Source organism: Hypomesus transpacificus, chromosome 9 (assembly GCF_021917145.1).
Source record: "Hypomesus transpacificus isolate Combined female chromosome 9, fHypTra1, whole genome shotgun sequence".
Taxonomy (NCBI): domain Eukaryota; kingdom Metazoa; phylum Chordata; class Actinopteri; order Osmeriformes; family Osmeridae; genus Hypomesus; species Hypomesus transpacificus.
In genome coordinates this window covers 1,982,190-2,004,159 of record NC_061068.1, presented here as the reverse complement: position 1 = coordinate 2,004,159, position 21,970 = coordinate 1,982,190, and positions in this window count along the sequence as shown.

Sequence of the window (21,970 nt, the reverse complement as noted above, 5' to 3'; positions counted from 1 at the left end):
ATCTGTTTACAGAAATTAAATGTATCTAATACAAAGATCACCAGCATTAATTAACTGCTAAACTTGGGACGTTGGGGTATATTTATGGTGCTTTGACTCAGTAATAATATTTTTAAAAGAACAGTAAATTGGAAGATGCAACCTGTTTCTACAGTTTTCTCCACCTAAGTCCACCCACTTTCTTCCATACTTGTTTAACAAATAAATAGAAACATAAAGCACATATTTATTTAGTGTGATTCTGCTATTGGAGTGGGTCTAGTTTAAAGCACTTCAAAGGAATTATTTGAAATGGATTGTCCCAACGTGACAATTGAAGGAAATGCCCACTTCCGAGCTACATGCCCTGCTACTATTTCTACCAACTGTGGCATTCAAACAGGTTTCAACAACATTTCTAATGCATCCCATTGCTTTGTATTTTTTTGTTTGGTTGATAATGAACACCAGTTGATGCTAGTTAATGCTAATGTGTTGTCAAGCTAATGCTATAACCAACACTTGAGATCAGGTGCTAATTTAGGGTTGTGCGGTAGGTCAAGGGAAGGTTGATTACATCCGTCTGGCAGAAAGCTATTAGGCTGCTTGTGTCGTGGTGAGGCCTGCTGAATGCCACCCAAACAGAGCAGGAGATCACCACTATTTATCACAGTGCTCACAGATGAAGTGAGATTATTATCAGTGAGAGTGATTACCTTCTGGGTTTTCATGTCAGCCATATTCAGTCATTTGCAAGTTAATATCATGGAGTAAATCCTATATCCTCATTATCCATTGATGTTCTGTGGCCAGTCTTATCTGGCCAGTCACAAGTACTGTGCAGTCTTTTTTCTGTCAACATAAAGATGCGTGAGACCACACTGTAAGTCTTACACGGATAGTACAAAAGGAGACTGAATGCTGAGTGGAAAGAAACAATGTCAGAGATGATGCTGTCACCTTACTATGTTTTAAAACAGCTACAACTCAGAACTCTGTTATAAACATCTTCACAAAGTGTTTTGTTACAGTGGACGCCAATAAAAAGGTTGAAAGTAAGACCAGTGAAAGCCTGATGTGCCGACACTCAATTGTCACATTATAAGAAGCTACTTAGCAAAGTATTGTAATTCACTGCCAGATGAAAGCAGAAAAACATGGACATAACTCCATTTACGCTATGCTCCATTGTCACTGCTCAATTACTCTGGATGTCTCTGAGAGGAAATGTCCATACACTCAAAAGGGTTCACGGCAAAACCATTTGTAATAGTAGAAAACTCTGAAGAAGGTTCCAGGTATGCCTGATTTCAATTTAGGAACTGAAAGGGTTTTACGTGGAATTGTAATGTGAAATTTCTCATATGGTAATACTGATATAGAAAAAGGTGCTGCCATAATATGAATAATTATTTTTTGTGTGCAGGTGATTTACAATAATAAATTATCTTATATTAGAACATGTATATATTTGCGGTTATTCTTGTTACCGTAAATATAATTCCTCTGACAGACAAAACCTTCATACAGTTTTAGAAGTATAACAAGAGATGGAGCTGGTAGATTGAGTGTGGATGTCTGTTGCAGGAAAAGGAGGGTCTTTTCCTGAGGTTTCCCATTTGGAAGTGTGAGGGGTGTGGACGTCAATAGTCAGACCATCTGGGGTTTGGATCACATGCTCATTGAAAGGAATGCCAAGTTTTAAAGGTCAAATTCCTCTTTTCTATGCTTCAGATGTTGAATCTAACTATCTCAAACAAGATTATCAACATTACTTCCATCAAAGAATATAATACTGTAGGTGCCAATAACTCTTCTAAAGATGATGATTACAATCACATTCAAATACCAATATTCATGCACACCTCTTGAAGTGGAGAGCATTCTTCCACAAACACAATTATCAATCTACATTGTCATCTCTTTCTATATTGTTTGAAACATTCAAAATGGTAAAGGTGGGCATTACTTTACAGTAATACCTTTGAACTTCAGTACCAGTAATTTGTAAACAAAAAAAAGCTTTAATCCCTATCACACATAGCACTGAGTAAACCGTGCGCATGTGCACAACTTTCAGAATTCTGGTTTTGCCTTGCATCCTCTTTTGGTCTCGTTCTTGTGTGATTTATTTGTTCTCTCTCCAATTACAATTTTCTGAGCAATCATTAGAGCTTCTGTTCTGTGAAACTGCCTTGGTATCCCACTCGTATTTCCTTAATCAAAGAGATGGATGAATATGTTGATCTGTTCTCTGAAGACTTTGATACAGTGCACATGCAGAATAAAACAATCACAGGATCTTAGTGGGATATTGTATAGATTTTCTCAGTAAAAAATAAGGTTTTTGTCCCCTATAAACTTGTTGTGTAAGTTAATAAGGCCATAGGAGAGCAACACAGACAGCTCAGTGGAATGTCAAATTAATATTTTTGTAGCGGCCCGCTACTTTCCAGCAGAATTATGTAACAGTAATCCTCTTCCACCCAATCACCTTCAAGGGCTCTCCTCCTTAGCTTATTTTCTGAAACGTTTAGCATTAGAAACACATAGAAAAACAATTGGCAGAAATACATGATTAAAAGGATACATTTTAACAGATGGAATATTTACCACATTTAAACAAATGTATCTAAAATTCCACTGAGAAAGACAAAAGCATGCTATTGTTTGTTAGATTAGATGTCAATACTACTCAATGCAACATGGCTAATGTATGTCCCAGAAGCTTTATATTAACATTTTAAGTCGAGAGAGCCTGAAAATAATCGGATTTGAAACGATGGGCCTCAACGGTTTTTCATAAAAAACATCTTGAGGGATATGTGTGTGTGTGTGCATGCGTGTGTGTGCATGCATGTGTGTACATGTGTGTCTGTGTGTGTGTGTGCTTGTTGCCATGCCTAGAAGGAGGAAAGTCTGAAGGCGGAGGATGAAGACCAGACAGAATACAGGGTAGAAATTAAATTAAGTTATTGACAAATTATATGAACAAAAAAGAAAAGGTGAAATTGGACCCCTACTTTTGTCTTTGTGACATCTCAAACTGGGTTGGCTGATTTAGCAACATATCTTAAAATGTCCTTGGGTGAGGCTGTTTGTTGCCCCAGCAACACACCTGCATCACTGCTATGAAGAGAAACTAGTTTAAAGATCATTAGTGTTAGATATGAACATGATAGCAGGGTAGCATATGGCCATCCATTTCTTTCTGCTGGACTTTGGTTAGGTAAACACCTTTATGCTTGCTTCTGTCCTGAATGAAGTCTCAAGCTAAGCAGGTGTAACAGTTATGTTCTGCTCTTCCAGCTCATTGTGTTTGAGTTGCACAATCCCTATCGCAGGATCACTGCATCTCAAGTTTGTGCTCTACATTTTATTGATCTTATTTTGGACACAATGTATGTGAATTAACATACTTTCCGTCCATTTCTGCTGCAGGCACAGCAATACAATGCAATGGATCTTCCCGAGGATCCACACAAAACAGAGAGGCAGTGTGAGTGTCTCTTTGGTATGATTTGGAGGGATGTGAAAACATTACTATCTCAGTGGCACAGGGTGAAGCCAAGAGGAGCTAAATATTGAGCACTGTATCAAACCTACCAAACCAGTAGAGACTTCAGCACTGATCAGTGAGCACAAAGGACTGGCACAGAGAGGCCAACCCTGGTCTTCTGATCACATGCTGCTGCCCTGTCTGTGGGAACTGTCCCCAGTGGACCCCTGGCTCCATGATCATGAGAATGCCTGGAGAAGACAGCCCCTTTCCTTTTAGCCTGTTCCAGCACCTGCCTGGCCTGACCAGGGTGGTTTCCACTCCCACCCTCCTCCTTATCAGTTGGCTGTGAAGAGAGGTCGACAAAGTTCCAAATGTCAGCTTCTCATACAGTGCATCATAGCTCATGAAACTATTTTGTAATACATATAATAATACATTTGTTTGGTGTAATCAATAAACAGGGATGATTGTAAAGGAAAAGTGTAAAAGTCAAATAATGCATTTCTCAAACTTGCTGTAAAATCATTGGTGTAAGATGATGTTCAGCCAATGAATCACTAGGTCATCATGAGGAGAGAGCATCTGCCTTTCCCATGGGGTTGAATGTGGTGTTATCCTTCCATTAGACCCCTAATCCGTTAGAAAGCCACGTCAACACATGAATCCTTATTTTACTTTTCAGTCATAATATCTCCTTGATACAGTATTTCCTGTGTGTTTCAGTGACCCTGAACACACTCCAATTGGTAAAGAAACAGATTTGGTGTGGAAAAAAAGCAATGCTGCATACACATCCCAACTCTGTTTAAATGAGACTTGGTTTCACTTTTTGGCAGAGACGGTGGTCCACTCCTCCATGTTGAAATGACAACCTACTTATCGTTACAACCAGGCGTCTGAGACAAGAGGAAAGTCTTGGCAATTATAAGTTGTCAATCATAGCCCAGTCTGCCTGGATTCCTGAATGCTTCTCCCACACATTCCTGAAGCAGACCCATGGATGAGCATGCTGTACTGTAATAGGCAAACATGCAGAGGTGGAAGGCGATTAGGAATAATATTGTCCTCCCCTTTACCGTAATTGAGGAGTGAATTGTAATATATTTTTGATTATAAAAAAAGTTAAACAAAAATAAATCAACCAATTTAACATTTACTGAATCCATCGAACAAGACAAGGTGGTTCACTTAGTCTAATGTCCTCTCCTTGCATACGTACCTCATGCCCTTTGTCCAAGGCTCAGTTGGGTTCTGCATGTCTGTGATAACCTACATGCTACTAACCTGTGTACCCTCAACAAGAATGACACAACATGCATTACACAACATTCCTTTATTTCAACAACAAAACTGGTTGATGCCCAGAGTCTAAGAGCCATATAATGCATTACTGTGGCAATGGAAACAACCAGTCTGATGGATAGCCTTGGCCTGCTCCAACTGTTTCAGACTTGTCTCTGAACAAGAGCCATTAGCCAAATCCTGTTTATTATTCCATGAACCAGCCAAGCACATGTTATTTTGGTCATAATAAACAACTGTGAGATGGGTGAAAACTGCCCTTCACACATTAAACAAATAACCCATCTGTGAGACGCATTGAAAGTGGAAATTAGCAGGGAGGTTGGATTCTGTCTGCCAGAAACTGGGAGTGTGTTTTTGTAACCAGGGGAAGGTTGCAATGCAGAAGTGTGTGAAGTTTGAAAGCACAGTTCAAATCATAAGTGCCTGTGTACCAGGGATTTCAAATCCTTTTAACCAAGTCTCCACTTAAGGAATGGGGGGATTTGAGGTGGGTCAATGATGGATTAGAGGAGTAGAAACCTCAAAATGATTCACCAAAGCATTGACAAAGTACTCCTGTGAAACCTTGGACATTGTTGGTTTGTATTTCTGTTGGGTGTCTTTGTGAGTTATGCAGTGACGTGACTGATCAACTGTGCTATATGGCTTTTATTACAAACATTCTTGGTTTGTTTTCTTGTTTATGTTCTTATCATCTTTCTGGTAATCGTCCTAACAACCAGCTACTATTACAAGCAACCCGTCTGACATGTAGACAGTGGTTTTGCTCTCCCTGTATACGTTGGATGTCAACTCCTGGTGGACATTTGTTTTGGAGAACCCTTTAATGCTAGATCACTTGTCGTGATTTCGTATGCACAATGACATCTTATTATTCTATAATCTATAACAACGCTTGATACCGTTATTCAGAATTCCACATCCTATGTGATATGGAACTTTGTTTTCAGAGGTTAGAGGTTGCCAGCTTTTGTGACAGCTCTCTGCTGGGGAGTTGTAACTTTGCATCCTTGTCTGTCATCCTGTGAGTAGTTTGGCCTTGCTGTGTCACAGAGACTGACTGGGCGTGACAGAGAGGCATACAGGGGCAGATCTGCTTCTGCTATTCACAGTCTTTCCTAGGCCATTGGTCATAAACCACAACCACTCCATGAGTTCATTGTTCTATCCTGCATGGTGTCCTCAGCAGCTTGGTCTAGCGATGGGCTAGTACACACATTTTGAAATGCAGGTCTCTTTGCAGCTTGCATGCAAATACCCTCTCTTTGACATGTATTGTACATGACATGAACATTATTGAGTGTTCATTTAACTGGATTCAGAGGCAGAAGTTAACTGCTTGTCTCTCCTGGACTTGTTCTACTGTGTAGCTGTTGTTGCATTTTCATTGTATTGTTAAATACTGATTCTACTTATCTACACGTGAGGGAGATGAGTTCTCCAGACAGCCACTTGTCTTTAGGTACAAGTCATCTCAAAAAGAGTAACTATCGTAGTTGGAGTCATTACGAATGTTAGATAAATAGCTAAATGTTATATCCTGACTTAAATTGAACTTAAAATCTCAGATCACCAGGCCATTTGATTGCCTATTTGATGATAGGGATCAAATGTCAACGATTAAACTCTCTCATAGCAAGATGATAAATTATTTAAGCACATTGATTGAAAGTATTCCAATCACAAATCCTTCCCCCACATCTTCAGACATGACTGATTTCTTAGTGAGTTCTTCATTCCTGATTAACCATAATAATACGTTTCGTTAACGCTCCATTTAGAATGACAGAAGCCTCTTTTGTAAGTCTAATAGTATTGCAGAGGAGATGAGCAGTAAACTATTAGTCATCGGAGGGATCAGAAGATGGGGAGACAGATGATGGAGGCACATAAAATGGAGGTTAGATCATGAGACCTTACCCGTCCATAGACTGCCTCAGGATGTGAAACACCAGTCTGATTGTCATGTGGAATGTTTTACCAGTCGGTGCTTGCTAGCGTTCTCTACTGTGGTGCGCTGCGGAGGCAGCGTTAAGAAGAGGGACGCTATGCAGCTGAACAGGCTGGTGAAGAGAGCTTGTTCTGGGGTTGCTACAGGGCTGGTCTCCCTTTTGTCAATGGTGGAGAGAAGAACCATTACTAAGCTGTTGTCCATTACAGACATTCCACACCACCCTCTGCATAGCACATTCACTGGGCAGAGGAATATGTCCTGTGGCAGATTTCTGTCCCAGTCCTGCTCAACAGACAAGATTGATGAAGTATTTTGTCCCCTTGGCCATACAGCCTACACAGCAATGTAAGAAGTGGTATTGAATGTCTACCTGCATTCATTCTACATGGATTTGACTGCTAGAACTTTCAGCTATTGGCCATGTCAAAAGGTAGGGAATAGAGCAGAGAAAGTGGGGTGAAGAGGAAAGCAGAGGTTACACTTCCATGCTTCAGTCCATGTCTCTGTGACAGTGATTGTTTTGGTGGGTGGCGTCCACACAAACCCTGCAGCATCAAGGCTAACGTGATCCAGTACTGTATGTGAGCCCTGACCCCCTCGCCACACACATGCTGCAGGTATGGAATCAGAGAGTGACTGCTGGTTTACACTGGTGCTGGGAGCAACTACGGGCAGCTGGAGCAACAACACACTGATCTGTTTTCATTCTATCTCTGGGACCTCTTTCTCTATACACCCGTGACAGAATACAAGCCAAGGAGAATTGTTCTCCAGTTACATCATGGAACGTAAAGACAGTCACAACAAGATCATTTATTTTACAAATAATTTAACCGATTAAGTTACCTGGAATTTCAAATTAGTTGATCCCAATAATAAAACAACAGGAAATGTACAATTTGGTGTGTGTGGGAGTACCTTTGCTTTGGCAACACATTGCTTTTGTAACAAATGGCCAGTAATTTTATATGAAAGCATTACTTTTAGGTGCCTACTGAAGCTGTAACACAGTTTACCTTCTATTATAATGTCATCATAATTAATTGGTTTGTGGGGAAAGATAATATTTAATGATTTTACAAATGTGGAAGGAGAAATAAAAGATAGAAGAAGATAGAAGATTTATTTGCTACACATTTTTGATGAAATTATTGGTCTTTACTTCCCACATCACCTACACTTCAAGGCCAAATTGGAATTAAGTAATTGGTATACATTTTCTGTGGGTAATTTGTATTTGAATGCATTTCAATCATGCCCTGTTTCTATTAACAACTTTCACTTGAATTCAGTCCAGTTTGCATTATATTCATAAAACAAACACCTTTAGTAGGAGTTAATACTCACAAGAAGCCTCATAGAATTTGAATCATGTTACAGTCAACACTGGAACCATGTTCATATTTCCATTACATTTGAACAGAATGCTGTTATGATGCATTACAGGTGTTGATAAATCCCCCTAGTTTCACTTTGCCCTGTTTGTGGCTGGCTCCAAGCCATGCCCAACACGCCACACCACCTCCATTTGGAACAGGTGTGGCGACATTCTCAGTGCCACACAGTTATCACAACAATGTGACTCACGGCAGGGCCCCCTGGCTGTGCAACCTTTGTTTAATACTAAACATCCCACAAAAAACATTAGATTATCTTAATAGATATAGATCCACCAGTAGAACATAATGTGGAAGATATCTGGAGACTCCCAAACATGCATTGCTGAAAGGAAAAAGACTTGTAATACTTGTATGTATCTTTTCCACTCTTTATCTGTTGCTACGTTCATTGTTGAATTTGTGAAGACTGTTCCTCAGTCCAAATGGACGTCATCATGGTATGGTATCTTATCACTGTTGAGTAAAACGTTGAAATACAGCCTCAAAATATGGACCTATTTGGCTTTGGATTGTGCTGAAAGCACACAGGATGACTAGCATGAAATGCATGTAATGAGCCCTATTATAAGTGTTTATACTTAACACAGGCACCTTGCTAATCCCACACAAGTGGGACACAGTGTTAGTGTAGTTCAAGGGTAGGATTATCTACGAGGTATTAACTGTACCACTGAACACTTACAAGGAAAAGGTTTAATAACAACGTTGTGTAACTGGGAAAGGAGTCAATGACTGGCTTGATTAGCATTCTTTGGCCAAGTCCACCTTTTAAGATTCCAGTCCCAGAAGATGAAAGTGGGTCAGTCTTACGGGCTAACAACCACTGACCCGAGCTGTGCTCAAAGCTTTGCTCCCAGCAGGTTCCTCGGAGTGAACTCTAAAAATAACCTGCCAGATATGGTATCCAAGCAGTTACAAAATACTTTTCAGAATATTTTTCAAATGATTGTGGTTAGGGTGAAGCTCTCTTCTTCTACTTGGACTCAGACTGTGGGGGATGAATGTGCACTGATGGCAGATTGTTCCCCTGGTGTCGTCCACTTCTTGGTAAACATCATAAAACAAACGGTTGAGCTTAATTGAAGCAACTGTATGTCAAAAGGGTAACATTAATCAGTACAACCTGTGAGAACATCCTTTCAATGGCCACTCAAGCAGGTGGGCTCGGGGGCTGGTGAAAAACCAAGGGCCAATCTTCAGCTCTCGCTAACAGCTGTGAAGCTCTCCCAGTTTTCTAACAAGCAGCTTGGTCAAATTGCACACATTCAAGATGATTATGGCACTGTTCTGTGTCCAGACTCACTTTGCATAAATCACACAGATCCAGAGCTACATCAGCTGTGTGCCTCACTCCAGCTCATTAGACATCACATTTTCCTCAGAGGAAATATGCTGCTACGTTTGTTTATCTGACTCACTCTGTCTGACTCATTAATGTATCTTGTAATGCATTACTGATAAAACATCTCATTATGAACACCTGGGTCTTATTTTTATATTGTGATTTTAATAATGTTCGCAAGGCCTGGTTGTCCAAGTTAGAATCAAAAGAATGTCACAGCAAATCTTTGCAGTTCATCCATGATGGCTGTCAATTAAGAGGATTATAATGTGATAATCCCTCTGGATGTGTATGATTTAGACAACAAAAAAATTACTTTGATGTTGTTAACATTTGTCACACAATCTGTTCTTGCATCTGTGCAAAGAAGATGCACAAAATCACACTTTACCTGGTTAGTTTGGGATTTTAGCATCTAAACTTTCAATGTAGTTAATTATTCTTAATTTGACCAGAGAAGTTAATTTATCCTGCAGCCATTGCACAGCTATACAGTTAACAGCTAGAAACACATAAACCTTAGCAGAATACACAAACTATCCAGCAGTATGGATGACATGTTTGTGTGACATATGATACTGCTCCGTTGGATGCAAAGACAATTCCTAATATGGCAGTAGCATAATCTTGTCCTACACATCTGGGAGAAAAGTCAGTCTGATCCTATCGTTCAAGAACAACACAAGAAACTATAACTGACTTTCACTTTATGGTCTCACAATCCCCTCTCTGCCAACACATTCTTGATAAAAAAAAATATTTTGACTGGAAAATTTAATTTACAGCATGCCTTGTGGAATTGGGTATCTGTTCGACAATCTCAAGCCTTGTTTTCATATGGTACACATTACATGGCCCATTTTGCATGACTCTACTCTTGCCTTATCTAGTCGTTGAAGCCATCTTATTTCTCTCTGTCTTTATTAAGCTCAATCAGAGAAGGTGTGAGGAGAAGTATTAATAACACTGTCCTGTTGTCCAAACCCTCATACTGTAGAAACTTTGAAGTGTTGGTCAGAGAATAAAGAGAGTAGTAAGTCCTCATTTTGTTCAAAGCCTTTCAAGATGATTTCATCATAGAGGCTACTATTCTTCATCTAGCTACATGAAATACTTCATTATTACCCCTGGGACCTGGGACTCTGTCATAGGATATTTTAATGACCCTTGATCTAATCCCCCTGAATGTATTTAACCATCCCTCTGTCAATAAGCATCTGTTTAACTTGGTCACCGTTATGTAACCAGACATCTGAAGAGATCATGCAACCCGGTATTGGATCATGACAAGAAAGTTACAGCAAGTTGTACACAATTATTGTTCAGAACAATTTGCTTACACCTTGATATTAAATCCTAATTCCAGCCACAGTTTAAATTATGCGGTCAATGTTTTGTGTAAAATTTGAATTTTTACTTTGAGCAACATGATTGAGTAGGGCAGTATATGTGTGCTTTCCATTTACCTCCTTAATCATGAATATTTACCCCCTGCATCCTTTTAATTTCACAGAGAATTAAGAGCATTACAGACTGGGATCAGGGTGAAGCAGCATTCACCCAGCAATAAGATGTCCGCCTTGGCTGGGTAATAGAGATGAGGGTGGGATACTGGGCAGGCCTGCCATGCTGCATTGATTTCCTTCTCAGGGGAAAGACTCTTGATTTGATTCTCATGGAACAGAGTGCTATGTGCAAGTAATCCAACCAGCTCCAACAACCAAACCAACTCAGTTTAGAAACAGTCATGTATATTTATATATGTTGTTCTATAACCAGTAGAAGGGTAAAGTGTAAAATGTTATGTTGGTCGAAATATTGTCAATACCAACTACAATTATCATTATGGCAACTGTGCACTACCTATGTACCATGTCAGTAATCAAAAGCCGTCATCTTCTTTTTTCATGCTGAACTCTGAAGAACTGAAATTCTTTAAATAAATGTAGATTCAAAGCCTTACTTATATATGCCTTACAGTAGCCTTTGAAAAGACAGCATGTGGAATTAATTAGCTGGGTGGAGACAGGGCTCAAGATGTAAGACTTGCAGAGGATTGTCTTAAGTAGTGTCTTGGTCGAAAATGAATAATGTTACTTCTAAAAGTCACCATATTTCAAAAATATTTTGTACAACTTCCAATGTCATTCACATTCTTGTGAAAACCAAAAGACAGACATATCCGATCTAAACAGAATGTTCACCAAGAAACCGTCCTTATTCAACCAGTTCTTTCTTCCTAGGTGATTCAGGGTGCCTTCATCTCAGTGTGAACTTTCTTTGTGTGCAAGGTGATATGACAGAAGCATTGGCAGACTTACCAGAAGGTCAGTGCAGGCTTGAGCAATACATCAGCATGACTTATACCACTGTTTTCAGAAAATTGTTGGTATCGCTATATATCATTACACATCATTCCTCCTATCAGAAAAATGTGTTGAGAGTCAGGGACATTTTTTCCATAAATTTTTTTCTGTTTTGGCTTCTGTGCTTTTGACACCTCAATATATCAATAACATGAGAGTGATAGGGATGGAACCGAGGTAATGAGAAGTGTGACTTTCTCCATAGAGTAGGCATCTGAAAGGTACAGATGTGGCCTTTAAACAGCTCAAGGGAAATAACATCTCAAAAGCCAAGTAAGATCCGGAGTATTCGATCAGAAACTAAATCTGTACTTTATCAGCTTCAGGACATAAAACATTACACCAAGAACACATCTCTCTAAACCATCACTGAACCTCCACCAACTACTATTAACTATGCTGCTAGCACAAAAATGTAGTCTTTTGTTACTATAGACAAAAAACAAGAAAATTGGCATACACTGAATTGAATTCAATTTGAGTAAATTGCTGTTGCCATTGCAGAACAGACAAAGATAATATGTCTGTAATATGTTCTGTTATTACAGTAGGTAACACTCACACAATCATTTAGTCTTTTTTCACAAACTGTTGAAATGCTTTAGTGAATGAGTGAAGGATGTGTGTACTTTTGCCATCTCTGCCCAGGACTCAACAACATCAAAATTGGCACATTTCATGCAAGCTTGTCTGTTCATTGGTGCTGGAGTGACACGTGGCAGGTATGAAAAGGTCCCCCGTGACATTTAAACCAAAGGCAATGATTTAGGACCGACAGCACAGAAGACAAAGTAGCCCACCTTTGATGGCTATTTGAGTACCATCAACATAACATGAAAAAAAAAGACTGCCAACATTTACAAGCTGCTGGAGTCTGATAACCATGTGCAGCAAGACTGTGACCACTGCGGTCACAAATCTTCACTGAAGTTTTGCAGTAATCATAAAAGACATGCAGACATTCATACCAGGTCAACAATTTGTGAAGTGCTGATAAAAAATGTGAAAGGTTGAATTATCTGCCTAGACCAGCATTTATCATACCTAGTTGAGTATACTATGTAATACCTTCATTAGGTTACTCTGGCACACATCTAATGAGCGTAACAATAATTTTGAGGACTTCTGTCCTTAATGGATGGGAACTTCACTAGTTTTAATGGATGGGATATTCACTAGTTTAATGGGAACTTGTGGCTGAGGAAATGTTTTAGGACTTCCTTAATGTTTGACTAAGTGTTGACATTGTGTAACTGTTCATTGACTATTCACAATAACTTTGTTTATTATTTAAATGAACTAATTTAACTTTTTGTCACCAGTCACTGGTTTTCAATCATTTATCAGGTGACAAATTACATACACATAAGCAGAAGTCTGTATGTTCATCCTATAACTAACCAGAAAGTAAACAAATTAACAAACAATCAAAGACAGGTGTAACCATGGCTTTGGTAGCAGGCAATTCATTTATTACCTCTTTGTATACAATTGAGACAACCATCAGAGAGCATGCTAAATGCTTGATCATATCTATAAGTACAAAAAGCACTGTAATTGTATCTCATTTCACTAAAACAAGCTTTCCATAATCACTGACTTCAAAGTGTCTTCCCTTAACGTCCAAACAGCCATGACAGTGTTCTACTCAATGTCTTGTCAGCACTCTTACACTTTTTCAATCTAATTGGTACAAACAACAGATGCTGCATTTTTTGAGAAATGCTTCTTTTAATTGTGCATCAAGTAATCCTGAAGGGTCCAGATCTGCAACTGAGGGGTTAGGAGACACAACACTTGTTAGGATGTCTGTCGGATGAGGCGTCTTTTCCCCAGGCTCACACAGAGAGGTGTCATTGAGGGAATAGAAGCTTAGACTGCAACACCAACTGGGTCTACCAGATGCATGTCTAAGAGAAAAAAAGAAGAAAAAAAATATGAAAAGAAAAAATACATAAATATATATATATATTATTCTCCCCCTCCAGACAGTGACTTCTGAGACGTTCCAGTGCCACAATTCACAACCTGACAGGTTGGCCTCAATTGAAAGCACACACATCCTAGAATCCTCTTTTTTTCATCACTCATATAAGCTATGAGAACACCATGATCTTCGTCTATCGGGGAGATATTCACCAAGAAGAATCTGTTCTTAAAAGGATCTTTGACTTGGCATTTTCCCCTACATCAGCTACTGAGACTGTTGAAATGAAATGTGTACCAAGGTTAGTTCTGTGGGATCCCTGACTCATCAAAGGCATGCATCATGGCAGTCTTGTGTACAGTCTCTGTGGTGTTTTGCAGGCTCTTCACATGTGTGTAAAGTAGGTTAGTGTTGTAGCTGGATGCCAACAATCTCAAGACCTTCCATCATGACAGGTGGACCTGTCCACACTATGAAGTCCCCCAGAGGAGCTTGTGAGCAGGGCCAATGGAGCGTGCCCCAGCTTGGTCTATAGGTCATTAGTCGTGTCTTGCCCCTGGGCGACATTCATGTTGCTGATCAGCAGAGCTCTGAGGGCCTCATTTACTAACATTGCGACCGTAGCTTAATCTACGCCTTTGCCCAACCGCAAATGGCGGACGGTGTATTTCCGCATTTTGCGTGGTATTTATCAAACCAGATCCTCGTCGGGCAATCAGCGCCCATTAGTGTTAATTAGCGCGCCGTTAAAAGACGGGAATAATCGCCTGCATGTTATTGCCACCAAGGGTGATTCGAGGAAAAGAAGAAAAAAAAGTTCAGCGAACAGGAGCTACACCCACTTTCCCTTATACCCTCCCAGCAGCGGTAATCTGGGTTTTTTACTCAAGTGCGCTGCCTTTGTAAATACGGTGTTAGGTCTTTACCCAGGGGCGATTCTACGATCAGTATCATCCCAATGAGATCACCCAATGAGAATGTGACATTAATACAGTGCCTTGCAAAAGTGTTAACCCCCATTGCCAATAAATCCCTAATTTCACTGGATAACAATTAATACATTTATTTATTATTATGCCAAATATTGAATGAATAAAAAAACAAAGGATATCCCTTTCTTCATTAACTACCAGAATCAAATGATAATAAACATTATTTTTGTGTATTGACCTCATTACCGGTCCGCAGTCTGACACAAATTATTATTGCCCTCCTCTGACGTCATCTTCAAAATGAGCAATATCGAGGAGTCAGCTGAGTTTTACTATCCAGACGATACTGACGTCATCAACAGCGACGAAGAAATTGTTAACTTTCTAAAAGAGTCGTTACTTGTGTTGGAATTAAAGCCATTTTAGCAGAATCGTGTTGTCCGCATTCTATCAAAATTAATTGGTTGCTAGGCATCACCTGAAACACACTGTGAGAAGACTTGAGAGCTAGCTACAATTAGACTAACATTTACTTTCATTTACAAAATGAAAAGAGCTAAAAATGCCATATAATAAACAACTTACTAACCTCGACAGTTCGGTCATACCGGGAAATATCAAACCTCGGCTTTGCCGTATCGTTCAAGCCTCAGTTTGATATTTCCCGGCATGACCTCAATCTCAGTTAGTAAGTAGTTAATCATATTTTTTTCATTTGTAGTGGTACTGAGATTAAATTTAGGGGTGCTAGAGCACCCCTAAAAAGGGTTTAAAATCGCCACTGGGCGCAATCCTGTAAGTAAATGAGGCCCTGAGTGAGCAGCCGAGCTCTGAGTGAGCTTAATGCTCTCTGGACAGCATTAAAGGCTACAGATGACATCCGTTACACAGTTTAAGGTTTGAGGCCATTTGAGGGGGATAGAGAAGGGGGAGGTTGAGAGTTCAGTTTTAGGGAAAACTTGTCAATCTCCAGACACTTTGGAGACAAGGGCTTTCAGGAGCATTAGATAGTGACTTAGACATTTACTCTGATCCATACTTTGACCTGTCACGTATGCTCATTAGTGCCGATCTGGGCTTCCTCTTCTTTAGATCAATACTGTCAGAAAGCTACTGGTCTACCCCTCCATTAGTTCCTGTTGGAACGCCTTGAGCACCAGTTCATTTGCGCTCTGGCAGACAGGAATGCCTCACTGGCATACAGCCACAAAGTTAAATGAGGTGTTAAGTATCCGGTTTTATCTGGGGTTATCTAGGCTCCAGGTGTGGTATGGAGTCAACTGGGTGCATGGAGAATGGAAGGGCCACGGATCGGAAAGTATGCCTTGGAAGGTCATCGCTTAACCCAACAAAAGAGAATACTATCGGTTTCTTCCAGGGCAGTTTCAGAAATTCTTGAAATATCAGAAACAGTATACTAACTAGTGACAGTGTATATTCCTCCCTTCCTCACCTGACAGTAAACTCTTAAACAGTACATATTTTACAGGATGCAGGCATCTGTTCTCAATTGTTCTTTGCTCATAAATGGGTCTCTTGATAAGAAAGGAATCCTCCAAAGAAATCATTTTGTTTAGACTGAACGTATTGTGAGATCTGTAAATGCATGACAAGTGAGAGAAGTATCAGTGGAATTAAGCACTTACAGAGACTTACAGGTCTACGTTTTTTCATGAGCCATTAAAGTAAAAAAATATCACTGTCCTAATGAAGCTAGCATCATCGGATTTCTGTGAAAGTAGTTCTGTGTGCGGCTGCGTCAGCCTGTTCAGTGTCCAGGTCTCGCTCATTCCATTTTACAGTTTGCAGAAGTATGAGCGTATTCTGTTCGCAAAATGGTTTAGAGCCAGTCAAACACAGGAAGTCTTGCTCAAGGCACTGTGCAGACCTACTCGTAGGCACTTTGAGGAAAGTTAACATTAAGCAACTGAACCTCAAATTTAGAGTACTGTTCTTACTGTACGTTATAAGTGTACCAACAGATGCTAACTACACTTAAATGAGGTTAAAGTGAATGATGGACAAGAGGGGTCCCTGTAAAGCATTTTAGTGGAGACAGCTGATGAAGAAATGGACGATGAAAGCTAACTGAGGACACTTCATGCAATAATAAAACATAATTCAATAATATTGCAACAGGGTTAACAACTCTAAACAGTTTTCAGGCCCCAAGCCAAATAAATGCATATCTCTGGGAAACAAACATTGGCTATGTGTTTGTTGTTTCAAGAAGTTCTTGAAAAAGCCATGGGTAAAAGTGGGGATCAGAGAGCAGAGCGTAATGAGACAAAGTGTGTGTAAACACATTGGGTCCTACAAACCTCAGCTCCATGGGACTGACTGTCTTTCTTGTGGCCTGATGCCACCGTGGCCCAAGAAGTCCTGTTCGCCATAATCCTCCACAGGAAGGCTAAACAAACAAACATCCCTCGTGAGTTTCGAAAACCATGTGGAATTCAAAATCGAATGTGGGAAAGGAATCGTACATCTGTGTTTGATAGAAAGCTTAGAGTCAGATGATACCCGTGAAATCAATGCAGGGGACTCTCTCATTGTCGTGACGTAGTGACAAGGCTCAGAGCCACTCAGGACTTGTGAAACTTGATCTGTATAAAATCTTAGCTGTGCTATACACGGCTGTTTACCAAAGAATGGGCCCACAGGATGTAATTTGTTGCACAGAAAGTGGCTGTTATTCAACGGATGGAGGATGAGAGACAAGAACTAGAAAATATAAGGCAGGGTGAAGGACTTAAAAATATAGAGTAATGTACTCCTACTGTGGCGGACATGAGTGTGGTATTTAACACATGGACAAACGCTTTCACTTCTGTATAGTCAAATACAGTCCCGTATTGTCAGAGCCCCTCCTGTTGATGACCCTGCCCTGACCTCACTGTGAATTTGGGGTGTTTTGTAAAGAGGAAGTGTCACATTAACTCTGTTATACAACACCTGATCTGGGTCTCACACTGTGCAGCATCCCTGAACACATCGATCACAGAAAGAACCAGCCACCTCCCCTGCACTCCAAAAGGCCCCTCTATTATAGACGTTCTGGATAAGAGCATCTGCTAAATGACTAAATGTATTAAAAGTTATTTTTTAATAATGTTCATTTTACAAATTGATTGCAATCCATAGGTAACACCCTTACGATTTTAGTTAAGTAATTCCCATTTATGAAATATGCTTCAAAACCTCTTTTAAATTGTTATGTGTATCAGTTTTATTTTAGTTCCGCCTATATTCCCTTTGTCAATCAAGTCACAGATACGCAGCCCATCCCCTATCTCCTTCAATTCATCCTTGTCTGTTCTGCCCGGATATTTATGATGTTCCAGCAGGCGTATCCACGTACAGCTCTGAGGGCATCACTGAGGCCTGGGGAGTGAGAAATGAATCCCACTGATCTGTTGGAGGTTGGAAAAAGCCGTCTTGCTAGTGAATGGTTTGGCACTTTGACGCATGCGGCTGATCATCATTCATAGCCATCTGTAGTGTCACTCTCTCTCTCCTTCTTTCTCTATTCCCCTCTCTCTGTCCCTCTCTCTTTCTCTATTCCCCTCTGTCTCTCTGTCTCTCTCTCTTTCTCTATTCCTCTCTCTCTCTGTCCCTCTCTCTTTCTCTATTCCTCTCTCTCTCTCTGTCCCTCTCTCTTTCTCTATTCCTCTCTCTCTCTTTCCCTCTCTCTTTCTCTATTCCTCTCTCTCTCTCCCCCTCTCTCTATCCTCCTGGCAAAAGGTCTAAAATTCTCTGGAAGTCTGAGCTGCTTGGTTCCCATTAGCTGGCAGCTCCTCTGAACCTCCCCTCTCCCCTGCCCCCTGCTAGTCTCTGACCCAGGGCCCAGGTGGAAGGGAGGGAGCCGGGTACCCCGCTGGCTCTAACTAATCAGAAACAGGACTCAGAGCCCTAAGCGCTTCATATTCTTACAAAATAGGGTTAGATCATGCAGGGTAGGTAGCTATACAATTTATATTTCACAAATCCAGTACACACATACACACACACACACATACATCAATGTACATTTCATGTTCAAAAATATTATTTTTCCTGATCTCTGGCTTTCCATGTAGTGTATGGATAAAGGTGCAGTGCAGAGAGCTCTCCCTCCTCTGAGACTACCACTGGGCCACAGTGCCAAGACACCCCACTCCCAAGGTCCTCTGCTTCCAATTCTCTCAGCAGGATAAAAGGAAATGGTTCACACCCCCGACCCTGCTCTGACCTCTTGCATTCACCTCTGACAAGTAAACACCAAGTCGCCTTTGTCTCCAGACCGCAATGTACACTGCACAATATCCAGACCATGTCATGTTTTTCTCTCCTTCAGTTGGTCTGACAGTAAATATTCTGCCTTCATTTTACACAAACTGTCCTCCACAGATGTACCTGTACAGGAAATGAAGCACTTACTGTCTCTACACTGGTTTTATGCAACCACAATGTACTCTATACTTTCTCAATTAATGTTGCTCATATGCTAACTAACATATGCTGTTATGCCGTGTGTGAGACAGACTTAACTGATGCCCTTGATTCACTTTTCTACGCAGTAAAACTAATGAGGTAGGAGTAATGTTTAAAGTCTCTGTAATTGCATGGCGTGTTTGGTGTGATAGACCTCCTACTGATGGCTGACAGCAGGAAACCCTATCTTAATGGTCAATTAGCCTTGGGCTAAATAGTACTAGACTAAGGTGGGCTCAAACTGGCAGCAATCAAGTCGAGCTAATCAGTCACAGCATGTCTTCCCTTCTGGCCAGCTGCATAACACAAACCACCTGTTATCATAGATTTATTTGAAAAAGTTATCAGTTACTGTGTTTAATTACTTGTGGCTCTGAGTTAAAATCACAGGTCAGGGAATAACATCTGAGGAGGACTTAAATTAATACTTAAGTAAGTACAATGAAAAAGTCACTCAGAAAAGTACTTTAGTCATGCACTTAACATAACTTTTTCCAAATCAAGATCCTAATAATTCTATTCGAAAAAAAAAAAGTTGGTATCATCGACTTTCTCTTCACCCAGTTCAACCTTTAAGACTGTATCTAATCCCTGCCTTGATGCCCATGACAGCTTTCACATTGCACATATTACAGAGTTAATGAAGCCGCACTATCCAATCACAATTGTTGGTGGGCTGAGGACGTGGGTGTTTTTTTTTCATAGAACAGGAATCCAGGCCTCACCATTCTAAATTTTTCACTCCGAGTTCTGAGTTAGACAGAGGGCTTGTCGTACAGTGTTCAAATCAATAATGGTAGGCAAGGTTTATTACCGCTTCTGTTTTAAGTAGCTTCTTATCAAGTAATTCCATGTAGGCTGACATGTACTGTACACAGCATACAAAGTATGTTCTCTGTGCGTTGTTCAGCATGCTCTTTTTCAGGATATGAGGTGTTCTTGTAATGAATACTCCTTTATTGATCTGAGAGAACATGGGCTTGAAGAGGAGGAGGTCAGGAGATTGTAATAAGTCATATCAGAAAGCCTGCTGACAACAGTTCTGACACACACACACACATGCATGTATACACACATGCACGTATACACACACACACATGCACGTATACACACACATATGCACGTATACACACATCCTCCAGTTATCAATGTAGCTGCTGAGAAGGCAGACATTCACTTCATCAAGCTATGACAGCTTGTAGGTATAAAGGTTATCATAGCTTCATATGGACGGACATAAAGCCCCATTGTTACTGTGCTCTTTCTTTCTGCCAAAGCTTAAGTCGATATCAAAGGGGCCTGGGGAGGCTGGAGCGGTCCAATGAATTCCCCAGGCGAAAACCTCAATTTTCGATGCTGGGTTCCATAAGCAAATACAACATTTACTTATTACAGGAGTGCTTAGATTACTGAGCGCAGTGAAACAATCCAACATAATGTGCTTGTGTGGAAGCTGCTGTGGTATGCTTGTAATGCAGTTCTCAACTTCAATGGTTTAACATTCACTGAGCAATCTGTGAGTATATGCAGAGTATGGAGTGAACAGTCACAGAATTGAGAATAAGGTTTGCGATCAATCTATCACTCTACTTATGGAAGGCTGCAATAAATTAGTCATCAGTAATCAGTGTGTAGCATTTCTACTCAGACTTTGGTTCCCGAAATGGATTAATAATCATTATCTCTGTGTATCTGCTTGCTTACAGTGGCAATTCTGCAAACAATGGCTTGTTCATGATGAGTCTAGCTTTCAACGATAAGGACAGTTATTGATGACTTCTTCTCAGTCCTGACAAATCTAATGACTCTGTTCATTAATTCAGGCTGAGAGGTGTGGCTGTTTGTTTTAGACTGAGAGCCCAGGCCTTCCTCTGGAGGAGGTCTACATCACAGTAAACATGGGTGTGACACCCGGCTGCGACAGGATCTATCATCGCGTTCTTCACTTCAGTTCATCCCAATCAGGGATTAGGAGGGCTTCACCATTAGATGACATAAAGCCTATCCTCCCCCTTTATCATTCCTTTCCTATTCGATCCTTTCCTTTTGTTTGGTTTCCTTTCTCTTATATATGTCCTTATTTGATCTGCCTGGTGTCCTTGGCATGGTAACAATTCAGAGAAGGTATTTGCTCTGCAGCTTACCCGGGTATTAAAAGCCTTCCAAGGATCCTCAGTGTGTTATGAGGCAGCAGGCAGGTGTGTTGGTTCTCTGGGCCCTTCCCAGGAGGTCAAATACAGCAGAACAATCCATAACAATATAATAAAACACTGTGCTCTTATTTGAACAGGTTTTAGCACCGATGTTCATTTGACAACAAATCCAGGATATTAGGGCATGCTGTAAAACCTAAAACCCTGGCTCAACTGTGTTCCCACCGATCATAACCCAGCATTAATTAGCTCCACCTTTGAAGTGGCGAGGCCCCAGCCTCAAAGGCCCCAGCCTCACAGGCCCCAGCCTCAAAGGCCCCAGCCTCAAAGACCCCAGCCTCAAAGGCCCCAGCCTCACAGGTCCCAGCCTGAGAGGCCAGAGCCTGAGAGGCCCCAGCCCGAGAGGCTGGTATTAGTTACTGGGTGGCCCCCGACTCTTGGCTGCCACACCGACATCCGATCAGGGACATCATCTAATTGTGTTCTCACTTTCATCATCTCATTGAACTTACATAGCCTGATTCCATCCGACTCCCCTGAGGAGTGGGACATTGTGCCAATGAGACAGAGTCAAGCAGCCAGTCGGTATCACTTTGATCTGGCTTGTTGCTGTGGGAAATGAGAAAGTGGGCATATC